Below are 8,511 nucleotides of genomic sequence, written 5' to 3' on the forward strand. Positions count from 1 at the left end.
TGTTAATATAGTGATTGAACTTTAACTGACAAAAAAAAATTGACATTAAGAAATACCACATAAGTTAAACTAAAATTACATTTATTAGATACATAAATAAATAAATAATATTTAAAAATTTATCAAATAACAAAAGTGAATAATGATTATCATAGAAATATATACTTTCCTAAACACTTCCATTTGCAACTGAAAATACACATTCATAAACATTTCAAACACTATTAGATATGATAATGTTTCAATATCTAATAATATTTCAAAGTTTAAATATATTTTGTTTCAATGGAAAGCATTAATCAAAATAATCACTATCAATTTAGATGGGATGAGTTTAAACTTCAAATACATTTTATATGGATGACTTTTCTTTTATGAAAATAAATAATCACTATAAATTTAGATGTGATGTGATGAGTTTTTAACTTTAAATACACTTCAATTTGCAACAAAGTACACATTCATAAACATTAGATATGACAATGTTTGAAGGTTTAAATATAGTTTGTTTCAATGGAAAGCATTAATCAAAATAATTAATGTAAATTTAGATGGATGAGTTTAAACTTCAAATACATTTTGTATTGATGTCTTTTACTTTATGAAAATAAATAATCACTATAAATTTAAATGTGATGAGTTTTTAACCTTAAATAAATTTAAATGTGATGAGTTTTTACTTTAAATACATTTTGTATGGATGACTTTTACTTTAGGAAAATGATTTTTGTTTTATTGAAAATGGGTTAAATATTAATAAATATTTTCTTAGTATAAAGGGATATATAAGTTTGTTTGTGAGTCCATTCCTTTTAAAAAAAATAATAATAAAAAAGTTATGTTTTTAATAGAAAATTAATCTCATTTATAAATTATCTTTAAATAAATTATTTGAAGATCTATATTAACTAATTTATGTCAGTGTCAACTTTATATATAAAAAAATGTTAAAATAAATATTTTAATGTTGTATATAAACAAATATTCAATGTTAATTATTAATAAAATATTTTAATAAGAATTAATATTGACATATAATTTAAAATGTATTAATAATAATAAACCATTTTAATTTGTTTGATAAAGTGTCTCCATGTACATGTGATGTAAAATATTTTAATGTAAATTAAGTATATATTATATATTATTTTAAAAAATTATGTATATATCATGAAAAAATTAAAATTTTTATGGTTAAAACATTTATTTGGTCCTATATATACTTTCTTTAGCATTCACAAATACAATTTAAATAATGAAAAATAGCACATTATATTTTGCACTCTGAAGAAGTTTGCATGTGAAAAAAATTTATCCCTCTTTGCTCTTGTTAGATACGTATTTGACATAGATCGATGCTGGTTTTTAATAAAAAGAATATAAATTTAGAAGATATTTTTTTAAACCGTTATAAAATTTAATAATAATCTTTTTAAATAATAATTTTTTTATTCTATTTTTATTTTGATTGATAAGAAATTTATTAAAACAATAATAACATAAGTTTGTATTTTATTTTTATTATAATTATAATTATATTTTAAATATTAATTTATTTGAAATATCATGAATTTAAAATTAAATATAAATAGTATAAAAATAAATTTATTATTACTTTAAAATATAATTGAAAAGTACAATTATGTAAATAGTTACAATCCAACATAAAGATATAACTAGGTAAATAATCACAAAGAGAAAAACGCAAATAATGATATGACTTTTTTTCTCCCATTAGTAACATTATGTCTTAATATATCACTATAGAGGATCAATGTCTTAATATACCACCATAGAGGATATAACTAAAATCTTTCATCGTTAAACTTTTCTATTCTTAAAGATACCCATGCTCTTTACTGATTACCTAAACCTTGGCAATAGATGAACTACCTTGAGATAATAACCTTTCCCAAATTCCACTTAAGATTTTGATAGACTAATGCGAAAAAAGCTATAATAAAATAATATAAAAAACTTGAGAACAATAACAGCATACACAATAGTATGTGTCCAAAATATCTTTAATGAAGGAAAAATATCAAGCTTGAGGGCCATAACTCTCTTTCTCATTGTATTAACTAACTCGTCATGATACAATATTTAGACAATTTACGACTTTAAAAACGCTACATTGTTAAAACCAATTTAATTTACAACTTCAATTCTTAAAATAGAACTAATTTACAATGATCAAGGAATTAGATTACAAATTCAATTCTTAAAATAAAACTAATATACAATGAACAAAGAACTTGTCCAACATCATTTGGCCTCATTTACCTATATATATATATATATATATATATATATATATATATATATATATATATATATACAACACATATCTAACCATTAACAATAAATTCTCCATACAAGAAAATTAATTAATTAATTTTAGTCATATTAAACAAAGCATTAAAAATAGTCCTCAAAGAGCAGCATATAATCCACCTCACTCCTTTAAATTTTAATTTATAAAAAACACACACAGATATATATAACTATTGTGTTTTATTAATTTATTCTTAATTCATTAATATAATGCTAAAACTTAACATCAACCCAATGCTAATTATCAATTTTTTTATATAATAATTATTAAGCCCCAACATTACAACTACTCTAGTGTTATGGGTGTTTTTTTAGCTATAGTGTTGTCCCCTATTAAAAACATTGGATTTTTCAAAATATTATTCAATATAAACATTAGAGTTTCACTGTGTGTATAAATTAAATGGACAAAGTTATTTATAAGATGAATTATTTAATATTTGATTTAATTAATAAAAAGATATAAGATAGTTAAATATAAAATTATTAATGATAAATATTGTTTATTCAAAGTGTTTGGATTATATATATATATATGCCTTTTTAATATAGAGAAAATCAAAAAGAACTTGCATAAAAGAAATAAAATAACTTAAATATATTCCTAATAATAGAATTGATTAAAAAATATAAATAAAAGAAAATGCTTAAAAACATAACATATAACTCCCCTTTTTCCGCTATTATTATTAAAAACTAATTACATAACATATAATTCCTCCTTTTCCGTTATTATTATTAAAACCTAATTATAGTCTTGAAAAATTTACCCATGTAATAACTATGCTTTTGAAAGTTGTCGAGCCCAGAGTAACTAATTTTAACGAACGAAGTTATTATTATTAAAACCTAATTATAGTTTTGAAAAATTTACTCATGTAATGACTATACTTTTGAAAGTTGTAGAGCCCAGAGTAACTAATTTTAACGAACAAATTTATTGACAAATTTGCAATTGCAAAATGAACTTGTTAAAAAACCCAAAACGCTGTGAAAAGCAAAAAAAAAAAAAAAAAAGCACCAGTGTTTTATTCACAATAATATATAGAACGAATTTATTGACAAATTTGCAATTGATTTATAAAAAATCCCAAAACGCTGTGAAAAGCCGAAAAAAAAATAAAAATGAGTGTTTATTCACAATAATATATAGTATATGAATTGAGTTCCCGTATCACGCCAAATGAAAATTCAGCCGGACATGTGACATCCCAATTCGTAACAAATATTATACTACTGCAACTTCATGATGACAAGAATATGTGGCCTTAATTAATTCACCTCTCGAATGCTCTCTAACGATGGTCTCCATCCATTGTTGCTGCATTTTCTTGTGACAACATAATCTTCTTTACACTGAAGCTGAAGCAACAATGATTTTTCCTTCATACACGGATCTGAAAGCAAAGCTTACAGTTCTTGTTTCGAGATTACCATCTGAACCCTAATAATACCGCTGCCATTCTGCGCACGCGTGAATGAAGAAGGCGGGCAAGTACTCTTAGGCCCTTCACTGGTAATTATGCTCGCGAATCGGGCATTCGACCCTGATAAAACGCCGTCAATGGAATGAAAAGACAAATTAGGAATAAGTAGCAGCCGATAAAGCTGCCCGAGAACCAACTTCTTGTCCGGTGAAAGAGAGCGGCATTCTGCATCCTCAGAATGCACAACCGAATGTTGTGGGTACGCCGACATGTGATCTCTGATGACAAGGGGAGCCGTGAATTCCATTATCTTTCCGTCAGATCTTGTCACCATTATAAATTCCTCACGGCCCATGAAATGTGCAGAGAGGTTTCCGGATCCACGAGATGGCAGACAATTACCCATAATTAATGAAACCTAACGCTGCTTACACAAAGAGATTTTGCAGAGCGAATCCTTTCCTAGGAGCACCAATGAAATCTGCAATATTCTATGGATTGCACCGTTGCATGAGTAAGTTATCAGAGAAGGGAATTTGTGCAGCAGTGAGGTTACTTAATGAACAGTGGAAAAGAATTGAAATGAGGGAAAGAATGAATAGAAACTCTTAAAAACAAGTCACTAAGTGTTAAAACTACTCCATTTGATCTTCAGTTTGGCCAGAAGACCTCTGCCCACATCAACTTCCACCAAAAACCAAGCTAGTTGTTTATCCAGATGGCCGAAAGAGTCGTCATGTCAATAATATAAGCATCATATCTGATTTGCAATCTCTTTAATGGCCTCGACATTCCAAAGTTGCAGAGGAAGCCCTGGAATTTTGGCACATAAACTGTTCCGCTTGATTGGAGCCGAAAAAGGGTCGAATCCAAGCATCCATGGTTGAAAGGTAAGGAAACCCCGGCAACCCCTGCCTCTGACACATTTCTTCTTAGGGATACGGGCAACATCTTCTAGCTCGACAAAATGGAAACAGAGCGGGATTATTCATTTCATAAAAGAATTTGGGCGGGACTACCCAATTTGAATTCAAAATTTTGGACGGGACTTACCAATTTGAAATGTTGGATAGGGACAGGGGCATTGAATCAATGTAGGTGGAGGTATGGAATGAAGGGTTGAAGTCCAAGCAGTGCAGTCACATAAATAAAGTTGGAATGATGGAGCTGCCGTCAAGCCGTGAAGGCTACCGGAGTCAGCGTTAAATTTGAGGCCTGTATGTCCGTATTTCGCCATAAAAGTTAAAAAAAAAAATTATAAATTTTATATATATATATATTTAACCTTAAGTCATATATTTTTTATACTTATAGGCTGTAAGTTACAATGTGGCCACTGGATTGTTGAATAATTGTTTGTGACTGGATCATGTCAAATGACTCAGTGAGCCTCTGCACAATACGAATCTCTCTCCTCATCTCACGAGTTGCTACCGCCTAAGGATCTTGACGATGTGGTGATTTGGTTGTGAAATAATTATAATATTAATAATGACAGCGACTGGGTTGTTGAATAATAATTACTATAATTCAGAACTTTTTGGAACGACTATGGCATTTTTAATATGGTGTGAATCTGTAACAGTGTAACCTTATAAATTTATAATCTCCAGACTCTGGCTGGGGCAACTTGCAAGTTTAGCGTTTATTGACAAAGTACAGTGACTGGATGGCTATCAGATCTGCGGATTTTGCATTCAATTCACATTCAATTCACATTCGAGGCTTACCACTTGAGCATTTAGAATGAAACTTACCACTGTTACCAGTTACCAACTTACCACCTGTAAACTTTAATGTGTACAAGATTCCAATAATGAGTCCTGTCGCGGCCCGCGGGGAAATAATCCATCGCTTAAAGCTTTATCGTCAATTTACCACTGAGTCCCGATCACTTGTGAATCTGTGATGTGCTGTAGTTTGTAAGTTGTAACGTCTTACCTCAATATTCCATATGAAGAGAGCAAAAATAGTGATGACTATGACAGCCAATCATAGTAGACGCGCCATGGGAAAAGAAACAAAAGCACCTGCAAGCTGCAACAGCTACTTAGTCACTCCACTGAGTTGATATGAGGTTATGAGGAGGAGCATTATATAGCATATGGTGTAAGTCGCAGAGGACTTCCTGCTAACCTAGCGTAGTGCTGTTTGGTTGGTCGACTCATCGAAAATTTAAACAGAAAACTTCGGGTAAGCGTGCTCAGTTGCCGCGGACAATGAAGAGTCCCAGCTCTCAGTTGGATTTTCATTAAAAAAATACAATTCTGGGAATGTATGCTCGAGGCCCCCAGTCATCAACTATACAGATACTTTTGTGCCAGAGATGCTACACAGTTAAAACCAACATCAACCCCAACAACGTTCTCGTCGTGTGTCTAGTACAATTTCTGTTGAGTTTTCAACGTCTATCATCAGTTTATATACATCGCCGAGGCGGAAGAGCAGTGCCCAACTTAAATTTTCCGTTGTCAGGTTTTTGAAATCCCTCCCTCTCTCTCTGTACAAATAAAAATTGCACTGTTATAGCTGGTAATTTCTTGAAGTGATTCATGGATGATATAATTGTGTGGTGCCAAATTTTACATAATATTGAGTAAACAAATTAGGAATTCAAATGTGAATTAGTGGAAGACATAAACTGAGAAGAAAAAATTACAAACTAAGCACAATATCATAAAACCGCAAGGGATAGTCAGCCTATCGATAAAACATCCAGAAATTGATATAGGCTATAAAACTTACATTGGATAGAACCTAGTTGAGAACTTAATCAGTTTCTGACCTCCACGGGTGCAGCCTCTAAACAAAATATTGACAAAAACCTGAACTCCTACTACAGAAAATAGAGGAATAACCCAAACTATAATATAATAGAGAGATGGAAAATTTAAAATTATTACCAGTGTGACAAGGCACACAGGTAAGGTGCCACGGTAAGGTGGAAAGATCGAAGCCTGCAACTTTCCATAAGCATCTAGAAGCCTAATGCATTCGGATGCCTTCAGCGGAAAATTTATGAGCCACTCGACATGAATGGTAGTGAGAAAGTAGTCGATAAATATACCATAAGTGGATTTGTGAAAAGGTAGGGTTTGGAAGGTAAATATTGACTGTCAATTCCCATAGCTCATTTCCAGCATTGATGGAATAGATAGTGCACACATGTGTTCACATGGACCCAAGTTGGATGTGTCTTTGTGAAGGTTAGTTTATCTGGCGTTGTTGTCCGTCTGCTTTTAGTGTAATATTAGTCCCTCATTTTTTTTGTTTCTTTTTGGTTGGCCATAAATGAAATATTCTCTTTCAAAATTTCAAAATTGTAAATAGGACAATGACAGAATGCTAAATCAATTAATATGTTGTTGAATTCTAAATGTATTTAGAATAGAAGTGGTATTTAAATTGTTAAACTTTTTGTGAAATTTGATGAGTTAAATTTCTCACTGTAATAAATTGTATATGTAAAAGTTTTTTATATCAATTCATGTAAAAGTTTGTTATATCATTTTTGATGAATTGGATAAATGTCCTTGTAACAGCTCTGTTATATTGTTTAGTTTTGGATTTTTGTTGTAAAATTTCATTTGTTGGATTAGTTCATAGGAAATTAGATGAAACTTCTACAAATAAATTTTTAAAGTCATATGATGGGTAGAGTCACTCGTCAAATTTAACCCCTAGCAGGAGTCATGCCGTGACCATTGCCGTAGAAACCATGGTGATGCATGAATATGTATGTTAATCCTCTCATGCACTAAGCCCATCATTGGCTTGGTGACTTGTTTTTAAGAGTTGCCTTGAAACAACGGGTTGCCGCATTTGTGTTCTGCGATGGGCCATGTGCACAGGGGGTTCTAGAATCAGCGACGAAGAGAGAGCCGCTTCTTGCCCATAGCATGACGCACAGTTTTTTTAGTTGAGAAGGTGAGAGAACCGCTTCTTGCCCATAGCATGACGCACAGTTTCTTAGTTGAGAAGGTGCAACATGGTTGCCTACGGTTACTTTTTGCGAGAGATTTTATCATTTTGTTACAACTGAATTGGTAACGGACGCATGTGCTTATTCGTGGCAGATTGACAAAGTAAACAGTTTCTGCTCTGTTAATCCAAGTAAGCCTTTTTTTGCATTGAAAGTATGGTTACAGGAGGATCTCTTAGGCTGAAAAAAGTTAAGTAATATGGGCCCAATAGTAACGGAGGATATCTTTTGCAGAGGAACAAAAAGAATGAGCAGACATAAAGGATAATGCAGGTTTTTATCCGCATGAAGGCACATCGTCTAGTTATCGAGAATGTCATCGAGAATGTCAACTAATGTATCGACTACTAGGTGCAAGGATATGAGTAGGAACGAATAACTTTTCCATCAATATCGACGGATTCTAAAAATCCTATTAGTTAATGGAACCTTCATTTTACATGTCAACTACCAGAATATAAAGAATGTATACATCACGCGTCCAGAATATAAAGAATTTATACGTCACGTGTCGAGAATAATACTTTGGTGTAATCCACCTGATATTGCGAGATTCTATAAAAAAATGTTAAATGCTAGCAAGCCCTATAATGACATTGTTTCAAATTTTTTTGGATACTTGTTAGCGAGATTATTAGGTATTAAGGTTATTTTGGATAAAAAAATAGATTTAATCCCCTTATACTATAAAAGCCTAAATTGACTATTTTAAAAACATTCATACATAAAACTTGAAAATCATATAGACTCAAACATATGGTATATAAG

The 8,511-nt window shown here is 31.0% G+C and overlaps 1 pseudogene; it reads right to left on the bottom strand.

Annotated features, from left to right (window-relative positions):
• Nucleotides 1–3,606: 3,606 nt before the first annotated feature.
• Nucleotides 3,607–4,167, bottom strand: LOC149164859 (uncharacterized; annotated as a pseudogene).
• Between the last annotated feature and the right edge of the window lie 4,344 nt (nt 4,168–8,511).

This window comes from Pinus tabuliformis, chromosome 5_1 (genome assembly GCF_031772625.1).
Source record: "Pinus tabuliformis cultivar Carrire ecotype Pingquan chromosome 5_1, CPIR1, whole genome shotgun sequence".
Classification (NCBI taxonomy): domain Eukaryota; kingdom Viridiplantae; phylum Streptophyta; class Pinopsida; order Pinales; family Pinaceae; genus Pinus; species Pinus tabuliformis.